Consider the following 23,391-nt stretch of genomic DNA (forward strand, 5'->3'; position numbering starts at 1 on the left):
AAAAGCCATAGACTATTTGGAAGTCTAGAAAAAAGATGGGGAGGGTTGATATCAAAGTGCTGACATTGTTTACCTGTAAATGATGATGTGATTATTACATTTTTCCTTTTGTAGATTTACATTTTTCACAGCCAAGAATAATGATAGTAACATAACAATAAAATTGCTTTGTAGAACTGACATTCCTGTTTTCTTGAGATGGCCCCTTTCCACACCCATCAGCCACTCCCAGGAAAGCCTTTGTGGTTTCAGTAGGAAGCTAGTTTCTTTCTCTCTATATAAACTATAGCCACATTCATTTTTCCTTGTGGGTTTAAGGGCTCCAAGGTGTGCTAATTGATTTCATTTTGCAAATTGAGAACCAGATAGTTTGGGGATGTAGCCTCCTTCGATGATGAATGCAAATGAACGGGAAAGTACATCCTCCACGTTTCCTGTAAGCATCCGTGGCAGCAGACTCTACAAGTACTTATCATAAATAATTTATTGCCTCCAGCGGCATGCTAGGTACCTGACAAGACTGTTGCCATGGGAACATCAGTGTTCATACACAGTTTAATTCTATTCTCAGAAGCCGAAATAAAAATTTGGATTATCTTTTTGTTACAGATGTGGAAATGTAGGCATGGGAAGCTAAGCAGCTGGCTCAGATCTGAGAATGAATTCAAAGAAGAGCTGGGCTGAGTCAGCTGATGCCCAGCTCAGGCCACTCAACTCATAGCTGAGGTTAGAACAAGTTTGCACATGTTTTCAGTGTGAGTGTGGCTGGGCAGGGACTCTCTACTCTCTACACCAAAACAACATATACAAGTTCAAAGTGGGCATTGGTGACATTGTTACCTGGAACAGCTCTATAGGAGAAGGAAGGGGACTCAGCTCCACAGCTCGAAATTAATCTTAGGAGTGGAAGTCACCACTTGAAAGATTCCCTTGGCCAGAGACTCTTACTGAGCAATCAGAAGTTTGGGCTAGCAGGAAGAAAAGGAAGCAAGAGAGTACACCACCCAGGGAGAAGGTCTGGGAAATATTTAGACCTCTTAGGAGGACTGCTTTAGTCTAACAAGTAGACACAATGAGGAATACACAGTAAGACTACTTTAGTCTAACAAATATGACTCCATGAAAAACACACCGTAGGACATAGATGGAAAGGTTAAGGGGTTTTTGAAGTAGTAACTACCAAAGGCAGTAACAGCCAAGTTGCTTCTTTTCTTCCTGGGTAGGTAGGTCATTTGCACATGTCACCTTCTGATGCCCACTTTTGTTTTGTTTTGTTTTTAAAAAAAGGAAAATGGAAAAAGATCTGAATGGAGAATAGAAGCATTTTATGTAGAGTTGTAGGCTAGGAAAACCAAGTAACAAACAGTTAAAGGCTTAAAAAAAAAAAGCAGAATTATTATTCCATGAAATTAATATAAACAGTGTATCTGCCCCGTCTCGATCACATTGTAGGAAATAATGCTTAAATTTCCTTCACACACATGGCAAAGGATTAATAGGAGAAAGGACTCTAACAGCTGGAGGATTCCGCTTTTTATTCTGGCCCTGAGGAATAGAATACTCTCTGGACCAGAAATCAGCACATGTTTTGCAAAGGGTCAATGGGGAGGGAACATCCCAGGTTTTGCAGCCTACGAAGGGTCTCATCCACAATGTAAAGCCACTCATAGCTAAGCTGCTCAGAAGCATAATTTGCTGTGTGCCGCTCTGAACTGTTCCCCCAAGGTAAGTGGGGGAACAGTGCCACCGAGAGCAGCGGGGCAGGAGGGAAGAAAGGAGCCATCAGTTCGCTGTTCCTCTCCCACACTTGGGCCATCTTGCTTACACCGAACCTCCAGCCCCATGGAACAATGCCTGGTGTGTACACCCGTTGACCTGGAATGAAAACCCTATTCAGATGGCTGGTGAAACCTTACAATTCGTCCCTACCTCATCCCTTCGTCTTTGTAAGATGAACCTACACAATGATATGGATTGACTTTTCTCTGAGTCCTCAAAGTCACAGTAAGTGACCAATCAATAATGAAAGGGCTAAATGCTATGATTTGAGGCACCATGTGCCTCCATAGGAGTGAGTATATGTACACATACATATACATATATATCAGTGCTTTGGGCTGAGGATTTAGCTCAGGCCTAGCATGCCTGAGAACCTGGGTTCTATCCTCAACATTGAAAAAAGAGTGTTTGTTTATACACACACGCATAGCTGTACTGGGAGAGTGCTAGCATGGAGTACAGGCCTCTTTTATGTGAAGCATCGTGGTTAATGGGACCAGGTATTTCCTGTCGAAGAAGAAGGAAACATCCCAAGTTAACCTGTGCTAGTGTGCCTGACAGCTCATTTATCATAACCCACCAGAGTACTGGAAGGGAGAGCATCAACATCTTACAGGTATAAACTAGAGTCTCGGGAAAGCTGACAAATCTGCTCAAGTCCCAAAATAAGCAAGTTTCAAAGCAAGTCTCTCTGTGTCTTGACTTGGGCTCTTTAGAAGAGAATGGTGTCTGCCAGAGGTCGAGTTTCTTCCTCTGCCAACAACTTGCCCTGTGACCTTTGTGACGGTCACATCCAGTAAAATTATAAGTAGCTCCCTCCTCTTGGACCGCTAAGCGCTAGAAGATAGGGGTGACAGCACTACGTGGTATTCGGTAAATATTTACCGTTCTCGCTGAGCACGTGAACTGACTGACACTCTCGAGAAAGGAGAAGGAAGCATGTGGAAGAAATGCCCAGTTTATCACCCTTGAGTGACTACACAGGAGGACAGAGGAGTAGGAAGCGTAATTAAATGGTTGCATCCTTGGGAGGGTAACACAGCCAAGAAAGGCCAGAGATTCCGAGACTAGAGGGGTCCCAGCTTCTGGATGAACATAAACATTTTGTCAGTGAGGTCCAAAGAATTGTTGGTTTCACTTTTGTTAGGAACAAAAGTTGAGTTTGAAATTCTATACACAAACAAACACAGAACTATTCTTAGAACTATTCTTAGACTAGTTCTCCGTGCAACCCCTCAGGCCAGCTAAGCACTGGGTTTCAAAATCCTTGCTCTTGTCTCTTCCTCCAGCGCAGACACAAGCCAACACTAAGTCTGCATTTAAGGGAGGAGGATGTGCATGCTCTCATCCACTCTGAGTGCTTACCAGCTGAAGGTTGTCCTTGGCAGAGGTGGGGAGAACTCCAAGCTTTGATCCAGGCATTCGCTTGCAGTCAGGAGTCAGCGACTCTCTGGCTTTTGGTCCAGCATCCCCTGAGAAGCTGCTGTTCTCAAGCAGGCCCTCTCCTATGTTGTGGGAACCACCAGCAGCACGTTCAGTTTGATTCATCCTGGGTACCTGCAATTTCAGAAAAGGAGCTTGCCTGGTGGCACAGGTCCTTTCAAGGCCTTGGATTGCTGTCAGCTGTGTGCCACCCTGACCCCCCCCCCTTTTTTTTTTTTAGTTTTATGTGTTCTATAATTTTAAATAGCCAGCTTTGGTTTTTGGAATTTGCTATGCTCCCTCATTTCATCTTTCTATCACATTCGATACTGGAGGTTTAACATTTGAGAACACCCCTAGAGGATTCTGTTGCTTTATGTGGGTTGGTTCGGCACGTTAAAATTAGTGAAAATATACAATCACAATGTTCATTTTCTATGTTACTGCTATGCATATCTCTAAAATTATTAAAACTTGGGGGCTCAGTGGCTAAGAACACTTGTTGCTCTTACAGAGGACCGCGGTTTGGGTCCTGGTACCCACATAGTAGCTCACAGCCATTCATTACTCCAACTCTAGGCTAGCCCTCTTCTGACCTCCGAGGGCAGCATGGATGCATGTGCTACCCAGACCACATGCAGGCCAAACCCTCACACGCCTAACAAAATAAATCTAAAATATTTTTTAATTGAAATTTGTTCAAGAAATGAAGAGATTACCTTTTTAGCATCTGCATCTGTAAAAAGCAAATGTCTTCAAATCTGGATCCTGGGCAGTTACTATGCAGGCTTGACCCATAATGCTCTGTGTGACTCTTAGCGTCAGTTGTGGTGTTTCAGATGACCACAGTTACAAAGCTTGGTGCACACAGTAATCAACCACAGTGATCTGTGCTTACACATTTCGTTATCTGTCCTACTTCTGTATGGATAAGCTGTGTGTGTGCACACGGGTCACATCAATGCAACTGTCTTTACTGCACCTGAGTGCTTCTCCTTGACAGCTGTGTGTGTTGGTGTCGCTCATGCTGTTGTGTACAGTATCTTATAAAGTATTATTTTTACAGAGATTGGCCAAACTCTATGGTTGGCATACTTAAAAAAAAAAAAAAAAAAAAAAAAAACTTCTTTATTTACATTCATTTTATGTTTTTCTCCCCACTCTACCCCAGTCCCTTTCAACACTCTACTCCATTTAGGAGAGAGAAAGGACTAGTAGGAGAGGGGGTGCGGTTTTGTTTCTTAGCTGCTTCCTGCTGGTCAGGGTCATTTGGTTCCCTGGAGCCAGTCCAATCCATTTCAGGAGATCTTAACTTCTTGACTCACAACAGCAACCAGGAGCAGCAAGGGGGAAATGGGAGTAGCCTAGATCTTTCTCTTTTCTCCACACTCTCTGGGCTCCAGCATTTATTCTTTCTCTAGAGTCCTCAGATTTGAACTATCTGCAGCTGGCAAAGAGTTCCTCTCAGAGCCCACAAGAGGCGAATAGGCTGCTGCTGTGGACCATCTAAATCAGTCCCACATCCCACGCCTGGGACCAAAACAAAAACATGTTTATAGCCACAATACTCTACCTCCTGAGTGTTGGGATTAAAGGTGAGTGCTACTATGCTCAACCAGACTTACTTTACTTATGTGTCTCTATATGAGATTTGCTTTAGTTACTTTGATTGCTATTATAAAAAAAACTTACATGATGACCAAGGCATCTTATAAAACAAGGTGTTTCATTTGGCTTAGGGTTTCAGCAGGTTAAAGTCCATGATGGCAGAGCCAAGGAGCAGCTGAGAGCTCACATCCTGATCCACAATTATGAGGCAGAGAGAGAGAGATAGAACATTGGGAATGGCAGAAGTCTTTTGAAACTTCAGAACCTGACCCCTGTTACACCCTTCCTCCTACAAGGCCACACCTCCTGAAATCCTTCCCAAACAGCTATTCCAGCTAGTGACCAAGTGTTCAAATATATGAGCCTGTGGGTTCCATTCTCATTCAGACTACCAGAGAGAAAATGAAACTTTTTATATGAATGCTGCGATCCAATCTGAGATCCTCATGCTTGGACTTTGTCTCTGTTCTATTGCTGTGAAGAGACTGTGTCCACAGCAACTCATTTTTGGTTTTGGTGTTTTGATGCAGGGTTTCTTTGTATAGCCCTGGCTCTCCTGGAACTCACTCTGTAGACTAGGCTGGCCTTGAACTTATACATCTACCAGCCTGTGTCTCTTGAATGCTAGATTAATGGCATGTGCCTCCATACCCAGTATCCCACAACTCTTATAAAAAAAATTGTGACTTTCTTATAGTTTCAGAGACTTGATCCATTAGCATTATGGTTGGAAGCATGGTGGCATGGTTGGAAGACATGGTGCTGGAGAGGTAGCTGAGTGTTGTACATCCTGATCTGCAGGCAGCAGGAAGAGAGCAACACTAGGCCTGGTTTGAGCATTTGAAACTTCAAAGCCCACCCTCAGTGACACACTTCCTCCAACAAGGCCACACCCACCCCAACAAAGCCACACCTCTTAGTCCTTCTCAAGCAGTGCCACTCCCTGATGACTAAGCATTCAACTACATGAGTCTATGTAGATCACTCTTTTTGTTTGTTTGTTTGTTTTGTTTAATTTGTTTAATTTAAATTAATTTTATTAATTACACTTTATTCACTTTGTATCCCCCCATAAGCCCCTCCTTCCTCCTCTCCCGGTCCCACCCTCCTTCCCCTTTCTTCACGCATGCCCCTCTCCAAGTCCACTGATAGGGGAGGTCCTCCTCTCCTTCCTTCTGATCTTAATCTATCAGATCACATCAGGAGTGGCTGCATTGTCATCTTCTGTGGCCTGGTAAGGCTGTTCCCCCCTCAGGGGGAGGTGATCAAAGAGCAATCAGATTATGTCAGAGGCAGTCCCTCTTCCCATTACTATGGAACCCACTTGAACAGTAAACTGCCATGGACTACATCTGTGCAGGGGTTCTAGGTTATCTTCATGCCTGGTACTTGGTTGGAGTATGAGTCTCTGGGAAGACCCCTGTGTTCAAATTTTCTGGTTCTGTTGCTCTCCTTGTGGGGTTCCTGTTGGAGGTCACTCTCATTCAAACCACCACATGCTTGTGTAGCAAGCCCTTTACCAGTGAGGTCCTTCTATCATGTTTTTATGTTCCTCAAATGAATTCCCTATTTAAAATAAAAATATTTTTTAAAATATTAAATCATTTTTTCATTGTTTTATTTGTGAATTTTGATGCCTTGGTATTTTAATATTTGGGGTTGGAGTATTTAATACTGTGTCTTTCAAAACTGTGTCTCAGAGCCAGGCAAGTTTCAACCCAACATGTGGATGGAGAATGCTGTAGTGGAGTAATTCTGATCACCCAAAACTTTATATCTGCCTGAGATGAGAATCATGCAGAAGTTAACAACCCAAATGAAAAACCGCAGATCAGGTTGGCTGAAGTGTGTGCTAATCCAAAAAATGGGACAAGAAAGACCACTGATTTATCATCATGGCTAAATTAAGTAAAGCAAGCTTAAAAAAAAAATAGTGTACACAGCTGTCTCCCTCTAAGACAGGGCTTGAGAGGTTAGCATTGAATGTGAGGAGACAAGGCTTTTATAGCTTAGGGGGTTTCCAAATGGGGGAAATAGGCTGGGTTACAGGAGCAGAGAAGAGCAGGTGGTCAAAACAAGGTCACCACAACAAGTAATCAAAACAAGGTAGTCATGGGTGGTCCTACAACGTTTTGGAACAAGGGTAGTTTCAAGATAACTATAAACAACTTTTTGAACACAGACATGATTGCCATTCCTGGAACAGGCAGTACGGAACCATCCGTAGTTAGGGTTGCAGACGAGGCATAGCCCAGTCCTTGAGAAACAGAGGTTTAATCGTAAACAGGAATGGATGTAGTTTGTCTTTACTATAAAATGGCTTTCAAGTCTAAGATGGAGACATGCTGGTTCTTCAGTGAGAGCATACAGAAAAGGCATGAGACTTCAGGAGTGAAGGAGGAAGGGGAGAGATGAAAGATGTGATCCGTAAGTGGTATGGACTTGTGTTTATACAATGGTCCCTGAGGGAAGTGGGGTTAGATTGCAAAGCCATCCAAAGGACTATTTATCATCAGGATAAAAAGAAAAGTAGTCAATGAGTGCCTGCGTAGGATGCTGTGTGGGAACCCAGAGAACAAAGTCGCTAGGGAAGACTTCGAGAGGCATTTTTGCTGTGATTCAGTGGCCATGGGTGAAATAGCACAATGGGACTTAAGATTCATGAATAGAGCAACTTCTTATTTATTTTGGACAAAATATATAAAGGGAAATATTTAAAGAGTTGTTGACTGGCTACAAATAGCATGAAGCAAACCCAAGATAAAGGCCATTTCCACTGTATCAAGTTGGAAAGTGTAGCAGTTCCAAGTTTTGGGGAAAAAAAAAAAGAGATTGGTTTAAATACTGACGTCTGTATATATTAGTGATAAGATCTTGGCAAGTTACTTATTTATTTGTATACCTTGGCTTCTTTCCTTGGAAAATGAGGATAATAATATTGTCAGTTCAAGGTGTTTTGCGATTTATAGTTAAGAAGAGATAACATTAGCAAAAGGTCTTTTATACAGCACTTGGCCTGTACGTACGAACTCAACACTGATCATTGCCTCAGTTTGCTTTGTGTTGTTATAGCAAAATACCTGAGGCTGAATATTTTATCTAAAAAAGAAAGAAAGGCAGAGAGAGAGATTCGCTTGTCTCACAATTCCGTAATATCCAAGAGCATGGTGCTAGTGTCCAGCTGTATCACAGTGTGACGGAAAACAGAGGGAAGTGGCTTCTGTCATGCAGGTGAAGAGAGACGTCACACTTTGCTTATAATGTGTGCTCCTCTTCTGGTAAGCTGCCAATTCTGGGACCCTGCCAATTCTTGTGAAAGGGCATTATGGGTAACCTGCCAAAGCTAGGACTCGCTTGTGGGAAAGGATCTTTCCTTTCTTGCAGGAGCAGTACCCCACTGCCCACTTATCTCCCTCGAGGTCTGAAGGAGGGCACCACCACGCTGCGTGTCAGCCTTGTAACACATGACCCACATCTCACACTACAGCAGAGACAATACTTAGAAACAGGACGATTGCTCTGTATAAATCAGTATTGTATAAAAATGATACCAGAATATGTAACATATATTAACTGAGTGAGTAGCTCTGCTGGGGGCTGGGTGTGGTGGTATACTTTTTGTTTTGTTTTGTTTGTTTGTTTGAAACAAGGTCTTATCATGTAGTCCTAACTGTCCTAGAACTCATTATTTAGACCAGACTGTCCTCAAACTCAGAGATCCACCTGCCTCTGCCTGCTGGGATTAAAGGGGTGTGTCACCACCACAGGCTAACTGGCTGAACTTTTTAAACTTGAACTAGAAGTAAGTTATGGCTTTTTCTTTTATTGTTTGGTTGGTTTTTTGTTTTGTTTTGTTTTGTTTTGTTTTGTTCTTAAGACAGGGTGTCTCTGTGTAATAGTCCTGGCTGTTCTGGACTCAATTTATAAACCAGAACTCACAGAAATCCACATACTTCTCTGCACCTCCAGTGCTGGGATCAAAGGCTTGCACCAGCATACCTAGCTAGCTTTTTTTTTTCTTACTCATAAGAGAACATTTGTGAAGGACTATAAGGTGCTAGGAAGTGTATGCCAGGTATTGGAGATACAAAGATAAAGGTGATATAACTACTGTCCTTAGAGAGACCACAAACCAAAAGAAACAAGGGAGAGGAAATACAGGGATTCTGCAGCGGGCCTGAGGATTGTAGGGAGGTTTGCTCAGAGTGACAGGGCAGAGCAGTGGGCAGCCAGTCCAGCCCGACACTACATTTCTCAAGCCTGTGGATGGATCCGCTTCATCTTCCCGGGTGGAAGAGGGTAGGGGCTCGGTGTCTATAATCTTGGACCGGTTTCTTTGAGAAACAAAACTGAGAATTGCAAAGCTAGTTGAGGCAGATAGAACCCTTTCTACCATGTTTCTGACTCTCAGGTATCTTCTGATGATTGCACTATAAAGCTTTCCATTTTTTATTTTCTGATGGTATATCTCATTTAATTTCTGAGTGCAGCCAACAGGCAGCAGCAGCCCTACTCAGGCTTTAGACTAGGCATAGCGGAGGACAGAAAGGAGAAAGCAAGAAAGCACAGGGGAACCCGAGAGGGTGGGCAAGGCGGTGTTGAGAGTAGTCTAAGGAAGCAGAAAAGAGAACCAAAAAGGGAAAAGTAGTACAAACCAGAAATTCGGCACACACACTTACACAACAAACAAAATAACAGAAAAGGAGGAAGAAGAAAAGGAAGGAAAAGGATCATCTGAACAGTGAAGGCTTGATGAGAGCATGATGGGAAGGGCAAGCAAGAATTTAGGAGCAGATGGGGATGTGGGGGGTGGATTAGGACTGAGCTCCAAACCCCAGAACAGTGAGAAGAAACAGGTTGAGGACTGAGAACAAGGGTTCCAGACAAGCCCTTCAGCAGGGTACTTACTGGCTGACAGGAAGCTGCAGGATGGTGGAGAGATGACTTGAAAAGTCCACAGACACATTTGACAAGTCCTTCCATTCATTCATTCATTCATTCATTCATTCATTCATTCATTCATGTCAACAAACAGTTAAAAAGTCAAGAAAGTCCCTGTCTTCATAGACCTGGAGTCTCCCTGGGGAGTCACACAGCTGAGCAAGCAGTTGCTATGACTATGATGTTCCAGGACATGGCCAGCACAGGGCTGAGAGGCAACTGTCAGGTCTGCAAGGACAACCATTGCCCCCTGTTCATTGTCCCCTCTAATCCCAGAGGCTTCTCCTGAGTCTGGTCCATATATACAACCTATTCGGGATAAACACACCTCAGGCACGCTAACAAAGCCCAGCACACCAAATTGTTAGTTTATAGTAAAAAAAAAAAAAAAAAAAACGAATGTGAAATATTTGAGTATTTGTATTCGGTGATTGATACAGTCCTTCCTGTTAGAGGAATCTGGGTGGGGGCAGACTGCTATCAGAGGATTGCTCAGGGACAGGATCACACCTAGGGGATGGTGCAGATGATCCTGAGGCTGACATCACAAAGTACCGAGGCTCCTGGGTGTTCCTCTGTACATCTCCACCAGTATGTACCTCAAAGGAAAAGCCAGTGTTTATGCCCAGGGCACCCACCCCTGGGCATAAACCGTGAGTGGAGCTGTGGTGGCTTTCTCAGTACCCCCTTATACTCTCCCACTTCTCTCTATGTCTTAGAAAGAGTTCAACATAACTCATTGGATAGATTTTTTCTTAGGCAGGATCACAACCCAGTCTTATCCTTCTAAGGTGAAATGAGGACTGTAGAATTATATCTGGTACTCAAACCTGTTAGAATCAGACTTTCATAGATAGATAGATAGATAGATAGATAGATAGATAGATAGATAGATAGATAGATAGATAAATGTGTGTATTGTCATACTTTAATAATTTCTAGGTTCATGTGTGAGGACAAGCATTAACTTCATTTTGGGAGTCTACTGCTTATTTTGAATCATCAGATCTAGTCTTTAACAAGTATGAGTGACTTTGGCCAATGAATAGAATAGCCCAGAGAAAAGGGGAGGAAGAAACTGATGTTGAGCTATATGGTCCCTCTACAAGAGATCACTAGTTAGCTGTTGTTGGCAGGGGCATCTCTGTGGTGGAGTCTGTTTGACAGTTACCTCTTTTGTCCTTTTTTCTTTTTTGTCATTGGAGGGGCAACAGTTCCTACTTCTGCACTGCCTTCAAGCAGCGTGTACCAAGCAAGCCAAGCAGAGTGGTACTCTACTGCAATCACAGCACTTGGAAAATCAAGAGTTCAAGGTCATCCTGTACTACCATACAGCCAGCTGAAAGCCAGACTGATAGCTACCCTGCCCCCCCGGTGTGTGTGGGGGGGACAGGGATGAGCACTTTTAATCCTAGCATTGGGGAGGCAGAGGTAGTAGGTGAAACTGAGTTGAAGGCCAGCCTGGTCTACAGAAGAAAAAAAAGAAGGTAAGAAGGAAAGAGAATTGAATCAAGATACCACACTGCCAATGTAGATCTCCTGAAAGCCTGTCTACAGCATCGTAAACAGTGCCTTCATTAAACATTCCTCAGGTTTTTCCCTGATATGGCAGGATGTTGACATTTTAAGCTTTTGTTTATCATCACATGTGGCTAACTGTATTTTACAGTGATTGAGATTCCCCAGAGTCTAGAAATTTTATTTTTTTATTTCAAAAAGAATAAATGTTAAGTAATAATTTCCTAAAAGATGAATATAGAAATAAAAATCAAATTTTAACTTGAAAAAGGATGTTAGAGAGTACCTAAGCCTTATGAGTGAAACAGGGGCAAGTAAGGCCTGTGATTGCTTGGCTTCCCAGAGGTTAGCAGCTGTGGAACTGGAGTAAGCCTGTGTGCTGGCTAGTTCTATGTCAACTTGACACAAGCTAGAATCAGCAGAAAGGAGGAAATCTCAGTCTCAGTTGAAAAAAATGACTTCATAAGACCAGAGCACAGGCAAGCCTGTAGAGCATTTTCTTACTTAGTGATTGATGTGTGAAGATCCAGCCCAGTGTGGGTGGTACCACCCTGGGCTGGTGGTCCTGGGTTCTATAAAAAAGCAGGCTAAGAAAGCCATGAAAAGCAAGCCAGAAAGCCGCACCCCTCCATGGCCTCTGTCTCAGCTCCCACCTCCATGCTCCTGTGCTGTTTGGGTTCCTGGTCTGGCTTCCTTCAATGATGAACAACAGTAAGTGTAAGCCAAATAAACCCTTTCCTCGCCAACTTGCTTTGGTCACAGTGTTCATCACAGCAATAGAAATCCTATCTGGTTCTTAGACTACTACTACTCTATTACCATGGGGGAGGGGTTACTGTGAGCCCTAGTAGGAAAAAAAAATCAAAACTGGTGTTGCCTTATAGGCTCTTTCATCAGGTAAGAACTGATAGGAGAATTGGGTGTGACAGCCCAAGCCTGTAACCCCGGCCCCAGGAGAGGAGGAGACAGGAGGATCAGACGATGAAAGCTAGCCTGAACTAGGGAGACTCTAGCACAATAAACACATAAAAATAAACCAGTCCGTGATGGCACATACCTTGCATCTCAACGCTCAGGCAGGTCTTTGAGTTCGAGCCTAGCCTAATCTATAGAGTGAGTTCCAGGACAGCCAGGGCTACACAGAGAAGCCTTGTCTGAAAAAACCAAAAATAAATAAATAGAAATGACACAGCAAACAACAACAAAACAGAATTGCCATAAAAGGAGAAAGGGGGAGGTTGGCATGGTGATTTATTTTAATAGCATTTTCTTTCCTTCTGTAAGAGGAAAAGCTATGTTTGTCCCTTAAGGACAGGCTCAGTTCTTTGAATTGCACAATGGAAGCAATGGTGTGTTGCTCCCAAACACGGTGATGAAATGAAACATGTGACTCCCTCCTTGCTTTCTCTCAGACACATGCAGGGACGGAAGCTGCCCAGCTGTAATGAGAGAGGAACAGAGGTCAGCCATCGACAGCTCTTAGTACTGTCTTCCAACCAGGCCTCCAGCCTGCAAGTAAATGACATTCTAAGCGACAGCTTGCCTCTCCAGGCCCAGAACCACACTCTGAACTGCTTGTAAGCACGTACGCCCGGGGAAACTGAGTTAACAAGTGTTTTAAAATGGTGTGTTTGAGGGTAGCCTGTTAAACTGATAGAGTTAACTAATATAACAGGGACGGGGACAGAAGACACAGCAAGGCGAGGGAAGAGGCCTCAGGAAAAAAACACACTGCCTGTGAAACATTCTTACACAGCCCCACTTAAACTCCCTTAGAGGGTAACTAACTTACACACCTGATAAACTGCCAAAGCAACAGATTTGGAGCCCAGAATGGCATGGCTTCTGGAAGAACACAAGGGGGGAAAATGTTTGACAATTGAAAAAGTTTCCAAATAGCACTCTGGATAAACCATGGTCAGTAGAAATCCAGGAGTAAATTTGGTGAGAGGTCAGGGAAAGAAAGGAGGGGGAAAGGCAGGCTGGGAGGGTAATTCTGTGTGACACCTGAGAGGCAGCCAGAGAACCACAATTCAACAGGGAGACAAAATCATTGAAACCGAAGAAAAAAGGCAGGCACCAACCCAAGCAAGACTTCCCTCAGAGGCATTGTGGGTAAACAGAAATGCCAGTGTTATGGTTTGAAAAGGATGTAGCCTCCCCCATTCGTGTGTGGAAGACATTGGTATCTAATGCAGTGTTCAGGGGTGAGGTTCCAAGAGATGTGAGCAGATTCATGAATACACTGACTTCATCAATGCATTGATCTATGGTTGTATTCATACCGAATGAACCACTAAGGAGTGATAGAAATCCTGGAAGGTGGAAGCTGATTGGAAGAAATAGATCACTACGAAAGACCTTTGAAGGACATGTCTTATCCCTGGCCTCTCCTCCGTCTCTGTTCCCAAACCAGCAGCCTCTCCTCTTCCAACTCCTGTCAGCCTGATGCTCTGCCTCCCTGAATCATTGCTATAAAACCAGCTGACCATGCATGATCCTGAAACCTCTTGGATATTAAGTCTTAACACACCTTTCCTTCCTCAAGGTTTTCCCCTCCTCAAGTATTTTGTCAGTGGTGCAAAATAATTCACAGGAGTGAAATAATAAAATTTGGACACAGTAGGAGAGTTTATAGGGAAAAGAGAAGTCGGTAAGAATAAACTGGGGTGGGGGGACACCAGGACCACTGCCATGCCTTAGCTATGAAAGAAATTGGGATGAAGCGAAGCTCCTTCTGATGTTCCAGGCTTGTGCTGTTTGTTTTCCTAAGGGGAGGCTGGAATTTAAGCGGCAATGGCAAACATCTGAGCATTCAATAACGTAATAAAGTTGAAATCAGAGTTCCTGGAAGAGACTGGTTTATCACTCCATTTGCAATATGCCCCCTCCTGTTGGCAGATAAATTTGGTTTGATTCTGGGGAAAATGGAGATGAAATCCACGGCAGCAGCGATTTTCCCGTCTGGGTCAGGAAGCTAACAAAGTGCTGTGGGCGTCGGAGGCACTCAGTGGCTTTGAATTTAGACCAACTGCCTTTCCAAAATTTCATTGCAAATATTAGTTGTAGTCAGCGTCAGAAGATTCCACAGCCCTAAAAGCATGCTAGGAAGAAACTTGACTTTGAGGATTATAAGGCCAATAAGAGAGCTCCTAAAAAGAGCTGGAATGAGCGTTTTTGTATTAAGAGACAGTCATCAATGCAATGAGGCATAAACCTAAAAATAGAGCCAGACTATGGGCTGCCTTCGAATGGTGTGAAATACACAAAAAATGCCAGGCAAAGTGTGATTAGGATTCCCATGCTTTACTGAGAAAGCTTCAAATAAGGCACGAATATTCATGCAACCCATTGTAATATGCATAACAATAGAAATGATGAAAATATTCTGCCTGAGATAATGCTAATGAAACATTAATAAGCAAAAGTTTCTGGGCAGACTCAGTGAAGGGAGAGGGCTATCAGAGATGTGGGATTCTAATGTTTATGGAAGAGCAAAGGTTTATAAATATAAAGAGGCAGAATTAAAAGTACTCGCAGTAGCAGTAGTCTGTTTTATTTTAGGAAAACATCAGGAGAAAAAAAAACAATAAAGTATGTTCCAAAATTTATTTTTAAAGATAGCAGTTTACTATCTCTCAATATTAGAAATCTGCAAAATTCTAGTTTTTCTTTATGCTTTCTTGCATTTGGAATACCTATGATCAGCTGTACCATTGTTTTAAAATGCCCTTTTTATAAATTGTATTTCAAGTTTAAGACCAGTATTGTGTATAAAAAAGGGAAAGAGCATATGTAAGTTGTAGCCTACAAAAATAACATTATTATAAGGACGACAGGAGCAGATGGATTCTGTTTTCATTTTGGTGACAAAATATGTAGGTCTCTATTCAGTATAAACAACTATGGAGAGATTGAGGTGGTGAAGAAGAAAAATATGAAAAGAATAAAAGAAAAGAAAAGATTCATTACAATCATGAGAGCATGATTTTTCAAAAGGTAAAAACCAAAGGCTGTACTCACCTGGCAGGGGAGACACTGTGATCATAAGCGTGGCTTCCTAAGGCTCAGCCATAGCCCTCCAGGTGTGGGAAACTCAACTGCTCAGTTTGTGGTCGTGAACACTGCATGGACATACTCCCTTTTTAAAATTAAAACAATAAATGGAATTAGAAGATCCACTGAATAAAAAGACAGCAGTTTTTCTTGCTACAGAGTTTTAAATCATTATGTGTATATACAATGCAATGGTTGTGAGGTATTTCTACCAAGACACAGTAAAACCGCAAGTCTGTACCCATAGGGGATCCTAGAGATGATCCAGTATCCAGTTCTACTTAGAGAGACACAGAGACCTAAGAATAAGTTTGAAATGTGAACTTATTCTCTGGCTTTTGTGCAGCTCCTGCTATGAGATTCCTGGGTTTCTCTGAAGCCTCAATGAAGGAAAGGAATGCTCCTTAGGATTAGGCCAGTGCCTGGCTTGGCAAATCAAGGGGCATGGTCAAGCTTTCTAAAGCCAAGAAGAATTAAATTTCTAAAGGGATAAGTTAATTTAAAGGTAAAGAAGACTGGCCGTGGTGGGGATGGCACTGGGATGAATTCACATTAACAGACTCAGACACTACTTAGAAGCTGTGGGATGGGTGGCTGAGACTCACTTTTTTGGAGGGCTAGAGTAGATGGAGTATGACAGGTCTGGAAGGTAGTAGTTAGTGAAAAGGTCACTTCAGATGCTTAGAGTTCAAGTTTGTAGAAAGATAGAAATAGATTTGGTTTTGTTGTCATTTTAGAGACTAGACACTGCTTCTCTCAGTGCTGGCTTTTTCTATAAGAAAAAGGTTTATTGTTTTATGATTCTTGTTCTGGTTACTTTTTTTTTTTTTCTTTGTCAAGTTGAAATGAGCTAGTGTCACCTAGGAGAGGGAATCTTGATTTAGAAAGTACTTCATGCAGATTGGCCTGGGCGCAAGTCTGTTGGGCATTTTCTTGATGTGGGAAGGAAGGCCCAGTTGATTGTGAATGATATCACCTCTGGGCAAGAGGTCCTAGGCAATGTCAGAGAGCAGGGTGAGCAAACCGGTGAAGAGCACTCCTCCATGGCCTCTGCCTTGAGTTCCTGGCTTCTCTCAGTGATCAATGCGACCAGGGAGTTGTAAGATGAAATAAATAAACCCTTTCCTCCCCAGGTTGCTTTTAGACAACGTGTTCTTCACAGCAATAGAAAGCAATAATTCTCATTATGCTACAAAAGCTCAAACCAGATGTTTATGGCCCAAGTTTGTAGAAAGATGGAGGGGCTTAGAAACAGTTACGGGTTTTGTTTTGTTTTTTGTTTTTTGCTTCATGGAAGCCAAACTCCAAAGTTTTCTGTTTTGAATGAGGAGCAGAGTTTTTCTTGTCAGTGAACTATCATTTAAATAAAAAGTAGGAGATGAAAATTGGATTGATGCCGTTTACAGGTGTGATGTGAACATCACACAAGAACACAGAAATCATTTAGAACATCAAGAAATTATTTGTCCCTAAATAATAGAGGTGTGGGGAGAAAACCTCTCTTTAAATAAAAATAAAAGTTCATAACAAAAACCTTAAAAACGAGTATTCATGTTTAGGTTATATTAAGTTGACAAGTGTGGATTATAAAATGAGCAGAATCTCACTGAAGACACACATTAATATACGTCAATAATGAAAAATTGGCATTTGATAAATATAATTGTGAATGCTTCATACCCTCTCCCTCTTTTATATCAAACTAAATGTTTTGAAAGGAAACATGTATAAGTCTTCTGAGTAAAGCATTGCTAGCTTAAGAGTGAAAAATGAAATTCTCAACTGTATTTTTCCGTCGGTAGTGCTGACCTATGTCCCATCTCCCACTAGCAACAGAGGCTCTCGCCATGATGCAATTAAACCATCTGGGATGGCCAGCCAACCCTGCAAGCTGTGGGAAGCTAGAGGTGCTTCAGAAGTGGCAGGCTTATGGAAAAATGGCTGTTTTGCTAACTGCTTTGGTTGGGTGGGGATGATGGATCTCAGCCAGCACTGCATAATGGTACCAGCTGCTCTCACTCTAGCTGCCCCAATGATCACTTCCTCCTGCTCTACCTAACAGGGGGAAATGGAATGCCCAAGCCTTACACCAGCAATCACCAGAGGAACCATTTCCAATCACCTTTCCCAGGGAAGTCTTCCAGGGTACCCTTCTTTCCACATAAGTTAGTAACTTATTTCCTATTCATTTGCCTCACGCTTATATCCCCAATCTGACTATAAAGACAGGAGCATTTTTGCTGTATCCTAAGGGTCTTGTAATGACAACCTCTAGCGCAGTGCCCAGAGCAGACTGAACACTACGCGTGTACTCTTTTTAGAGAGCCGTCTAATGCAAGAACCACTTCTTAATCTATGCCAAACAGGTAAATGCCACGTTTTTTTAATTCTGGGAAATGGTTGCATTTCAAATATCTTCCAAGACCACTTTTATTCATTTTCTTGGTGCCTCTCTCAGAATTAATATTCCTGATTCACTGGTGTGTGCAACAAAAATGGGAAATATAATCTGAATACATAACTTGGCCCATGAAATAGTATCCTGGATGTATTGTTCTTGTCTTTGATGACAAATTCAGGTTTACCTAAAAGCTTTCGCTTACCTAAAAGCTTCCCATCCTCTCTGGATCATTGCATGCCCCCAAAGGCATGTTTCTCGGTGCTCTTTAGAAGTGGCAGGTTCTATTTAAACACACAGAGAAGCCATGGCAGCCTGTACGTCTACCAAGACCGAACTTCTGTGAAGTAACATTGCAGTAACTGTTGCCAGAACTCTACAGTCCTTCAACCTTTCCTCATTTTTTTTTTGAAAATTCATGAATATGAGGCATGGTGTAAGGGAAATTTCTAAGAAAACAAATTGAAAAGTGGCAACCGTTAGAACTTGTATTAACATTACCTTTACAGCCAGGCCTGACGGCACTGGCCTGTAGTCCTAGTTACTCAGAGTCAAAGATATGAGAAGCTCAATTTCAAGCCCCATCTGGGCTACCTAGTGAGTTCAAGGCCATTCTAGTCAGCCCAAGGAGACCTTATCTCAGAATAAAAAATAAAATAGGACGTGGGGGTAGAAAAGTGCCCAGTGAAGAAATGCTTGCCTAGCATGTATGCAGCTCTAGATTCAGTTTCTCAAAAAATGTTTAACTTTATCAGACATGCAAGTGCATAAAAGCAGAAGATAAAGTTGTTGGTATTCTAAATATTGATGATTTCACTTTTATACAGTCACTGAGAATTCCCAAACAATGTTATGGTGAAATCCTCTCTCAGTATCTGTTTATGTTTTATAAACCTCATGTAGTTTTTTTTTAAGTATCTATATTTCTAAGACACCCTTATTCTATTAGACTCTATGGTGAATAACACATTTCCTAAGAAAACGTCTTCCCAAAAGCTGTGGCTTTTTATCAGCAGTGTCTACAGAAAAGGATTCACCAAGATGCGAGCCTAGGTGTCCCTTGCTAAGTTGTTAGGATTCCTCAAAGCGGTTCTCTTCATTTCTGTGTAGCATGGGTAATATCTTTGAGAAGGATGTGGTTGCTAAGTAGATTTCTGATTGAAGGAGTTTGCCTATATTCTACTGGTCCTGACTCTCCCACTGAGCTGTTGGGAAACCTTGGGAAGGCCATTTTGAATCTCCATTTGTCCTCATTGTTTTCTCATGTGCAAAATGAAGATGTTGAATAAAACCAATGGTTTAGAATGCTTAGCAACAAAACTTCTTCTTTAATAAGATATTTTGTCAAAGCCTGAGCAATATATGACCAAATGCTTGAAATAGAATATAATTTCAATTAACTTATTTTGAAAGTTAAAAATTATTTTGTGTTCATTTAAGTATGAAATATATGAATTTCCATTCATAAATTATGGTTCCCTGAATGTCCTCACCTCGTGAACTCCTGTAATGATGATGAACAAGCCAGGAGATAACTCTTTTCTTCCAGATTAGTTTCCAGAGATAGACTACATAATTCCAGAAGCAAAAGGAGAAATTATAAAACTGAAGTGAATGTTCAAAATAGGAAAAGATTACCGCTGGTCATAGCATCAGAAGTAATCATGAAGAAGTCTCTGTTGTGGCATTCGACCAAAGGTCAGATTTATGAATTTTGGGCAAGGCAGATGAAGATTTCCAAGTGGACAGACATGGTAAGTGATCATTCAGAAGCAGAAAAAGCACAGCTCAGAAAAATGCAAGCGTTTCTGTGTGCAGGTGGTATAAATGAAGAATGAGGAGTTTGAGCTAAAGATGGGAAATTAGACATAATCAGTTTATGGTTCATAATTATGAGAATGCTTTTTTTTTTCCTTCAGGTAATAGAAAGCCATAGGAAGTTTTATTGCTGTGGCTTTTTCTTCCTTCCTTCTTTCCTTTCTTTTTGTTTAAGCAGAAAATGATATAAACAACAACAAACTAACAGAAAAGATTTCTCAAGTAATGTATAACTAGTAATAGAAGAAACTGGAGACAAGAGGGTTAATTAGGAGATCACAGTCTTAGAGAAAAGTGATACAGACCCATTGAAGACATGTCTTGTAACAAATTGTGTCAATTTTCACCCCCCATGTGGTCATATTTGGAAATGGGCTCTTAGTGCAGAGATAGGTTAAAATAAGGCCATAAGGATAAGGGCCTAGCCAACAGTACTGGGAGCCTGAGAAGAGGAGGAGATACCTGAGCACTCTCCTTCCATGCGCATGGATCATCAAAAAGCCAGGTGAACACACTGTAAGATCACCACCCGAAAGTCAGAATGGAACCCCACCAGAACCCACCCAGGCAGGCACCCTATTGTTGAACTCCCATCCTCCCAAATGATGAACCAATACATTTTTTGTTGCTGAAGGCACCCCGTTTGTGGTGTTTTATCAGTCTGAGCTCACTAAGATGGACAGTGACGTCAGGGACACGGGGTAGACTCAACAGGACTTGATAGCTAATCCACTCAGGAATGTGGGTCACAAAAGTCTACAGATGTCACTTACAGAGCCAGAGAATTAAAGAGAGGAAAGAGCCATTCTGTGGGACAAAACTTGATTTTTACTTCAAGCAAATGGGCTGTTGAATTTAAGGTATGTAGATAGCACAGCCATCCATAACCTTCCAGCAGATACCGTTGAGAGTTTTGTGGTTAAAAGACTCAACACAAATCTTACTTACTTTGCAATCATACTTTGCAATCATGTATGCCACCAGGCTTATCACATATGAACAAAATTGTTAGGGTACAATGTGCAGCAGGCAGAAGTTATGTGTCCAATGAAAGAAGGTAGCTATTTCTGTGTGCTATGTAAACCTGGAATACATGTATTTCCTATGACTCTAGAACTTTCTCACTGAAGAACTGGAAAAGTTAAGTCTATTTGTATCTACCATTCAAAATGGTAAATACAAAATGATTTAAACACCCACAACGATTCCCTTGTGTTCTGATACATGCCCCTGAGAAAGACTAAACAGACTTTAGCGGAGCGCACAGTTCAACAAATAAAAGATACTCTGACCTTGAAGTAGGGTAAATGGCAAACTGTTTTTCACACAAAGCACACGTTTACTCCAAGAGGGTTGAGAACACATGAAAAGGCACATCCTACCCCACAGGGATACAGATTAGCAAGAGAATTCTACACCTGGGAATCTTGGCTTTCACCAGTTCAGTGGAAGTACCTCTGTGAGAGAAGTTGAGCAGAAGAGGAAACTACTGAAAGAGAACATGATATTATGAAACAAAGGAGCACTTCATAAATGTTCAACTAAGTGAGAAAAGAGGTAGGTTATGTAGAGAATGCCTCAAGGACCCTGGCCTGTAAAAAGTGCCGGTGCGAGTTATCAGCCTCTGATTCGAAGATGCACCTGGAAACTTCCCACTCAACAAACAGTTCAATCCCCTCAGTAGAGAAACTGCAATATCTTTGGTTTTTGGTGCTGTAAACCTGGACATGTAGGGGTTCTTGTAACCTAATTCCTACTATAGAAATTGACTCAAATAGCACACCATACCCGCTTCTCGAGGGGCCTTGCAAGCTATTTCTTTAAGCTACTTCTCTTGCTATTTACGTGACATGTTTTTGAAGACTGTGTGGTGTTATTTCTTGATTCTCCAATTCAGAATTCTCATTGACTATATATTATAATATTACAGAATATCAGGATTTTATGATTTTAGTTCAAAAATCACACACACACACACACACTGAGAGTAGGAAGGGAGAGGGAGAGGATAGAAAGAGAGAGGAGAGAGGGGAGAGAGAGAGAATGTCATGATATTCTTTTGATTGGTCTCCACACTCATATTTTACCTTATGGTTATATACACATTACTTTTGGCTAAGCTATGCAGTATTCTGTGACAAGCTTTTCTCCAGAGTGGGATGCACTGTTTTCAATTGTCTAGTCCTCTCTGAATCTATTATTTATTTGCTTTATCAGACTTCTTTTAAGAGATGGACATGATCAGACAGATTAGATCACAATCTCTTCTTCCTTAAGGACTTCCTGCGATGTGCGCTTCATTTCCTGCTTCATTGACCCAGATGCTATCTAGACCTGCCCACTGGCAGCTAGTTCCTCTCCACTACCACCTCAAGAACTATTTGTACATAAATGGTAGCTAAAGCTGCTGGGGGTTTCATGAGATCACTCTGTGAGCATGGAGAAAGATGTCAGTCAGGGTGCTTCAATATTCAGAGGTCAAGAGGGTAAGGCATGTTCACTAAAGGAGACTCGAAAGTTCCATTCTGGGGACAGATAAAGAACTGAGAAAAGCGATGCTGTGTCAGCTAAGGGGTGAAAGTGTTTCTGTGGCCTCCCTTCGACAGGCTGCCCCTGCCATCAAGCTAACACACAGAATCTGTTCCTCCTTAATTGCTTTTCCCTGATTAAGTCAGGACCAAGATAATCTTCCTGTTGATTAATTGAAAACCAACAGCTTTGAGACTAATTTATCTGCAGAAGCCTTTTCCCTTTGTCACATCCTATTGGTCAGAAGTAAGTCACAGTTAGCACTCCCATGCTCCCATGCAGGAGAGGGAATTATTCAGGGCTTGACTAGCAGGAGGCAAGAAGTAGAGGACACCACATTCAGTTTGCCTCAGAGTGGTTCAGTTGGAGAGGAAACTGTGATCCATAGGAGCAATGTCCTCTGAGGAGTCAGAGAAAGAGGGGGCAGTCACTGACCTACCAGGATACACAGCAGCTGGAGCGGGAACAGCAGTATGAGCAGCTTGCCTGGTTAGCCTGTGTCTCCATAGGTGCCCAGTGCTTCTGTGCTCTGCTCAGTCAGAGAGATATGGTCGTCCCTGGAGGTTCCTTCTTGCTGATCCTTCACCCAGGCCCAGCTTTCTTCACTCTCTAGTTTGGTTAAGTTTGTTCAAAATTCGATTAGACAATTCTCATTTTCCTGTTTTTTTTTCTTATTAAATTTTTGATTAAAAATTAACTGTGGGGGGAAGGGGAGGAGTAGCTAGGTCAGGGTAGAGCTGAGAGGAATAAAGGGAGAGATTGGGAGTGGATATGATTAAAGTACATTGGATGACATTCTTAAAGAATTGATAAATTTTTAATTGACAAAATAAACATAGTAAAAACCTTCCACTTTATCCATTTTAAGAATACAATCCAGCAATGTTAAATATATTCACATTGTTATACAACAAATTCCAATTTTTTTTTCTTCTTACAAAACCGAAGCTCTTCACCCACTAAAACAAGAAGTCTGCCTTCTGCTGTCCCCAGCCCCTGGCAACCCGCCACTCTTTCTGTTTCTATGAATTTTGATGATTTTACTTGCCTTGTATCTGTAGACTCAAACAGAATTATTTTCTTAGGATTGATTTATTCAACTTAGTATAATGTCTTCAAGCATGTTCCAGAATTGTTTTCCTTTTAAACAGCAAATTCAAAGCAATTACCGTAATTTTATTGGGGTCTCCTTATTTTTTTGTTTATGAGATTTCCCCCATCCTTTTAACTATTATTTTGGTGGGAATTTTTTAAAGCAGAGATAAATGTGTATCCAATCTGTTCTCCAAAAAGAAAACCATATTCTCTTTGTGAAATATGAT

The 23,391-nt window shown here is 41.8% G+C and overlaps 1 long non-coding RNA gene across 1 annotated transcript; it reads right to left on the minus strand.

Annotated features, from left to right (window-relative positions):
* Positions 1-3,150: 3,150 nt before the first annotated feature.
* LOC129689401 (uncharacterized) lies at positions 3,151-22,666 on the minus strand. Its single transcript, XR_008722097.1, has 3 exons — positions 22,509-22,666; positions 15,292-15,409; positions 3,151-3,336 (listed from the first exon to the last, which is right to left on the minus strand). It is a non-coding gene; the product is annotated as an uncharacterized LOC129689401 (long non-coding RNA).
* Between the last annotated feature and the right edge of the window lie 725 nt (positions 22,667-23,391).

Source organism: Psammomys obesus, unplaced genomic scaffold, assembly GCF_907164565.1.
Source record: "Psammomys obesus unplaced genomic scaffold, mPsaObe1.curated_primary_1811, whole genome shotgun sequence".
Taxonomy (NCBI): domain Eukaryota; kingdom Metazoa; phylum Chordata; class Mammalia; order Rodentia; family Muridae; genus Psammomys; species Psammomys obesus.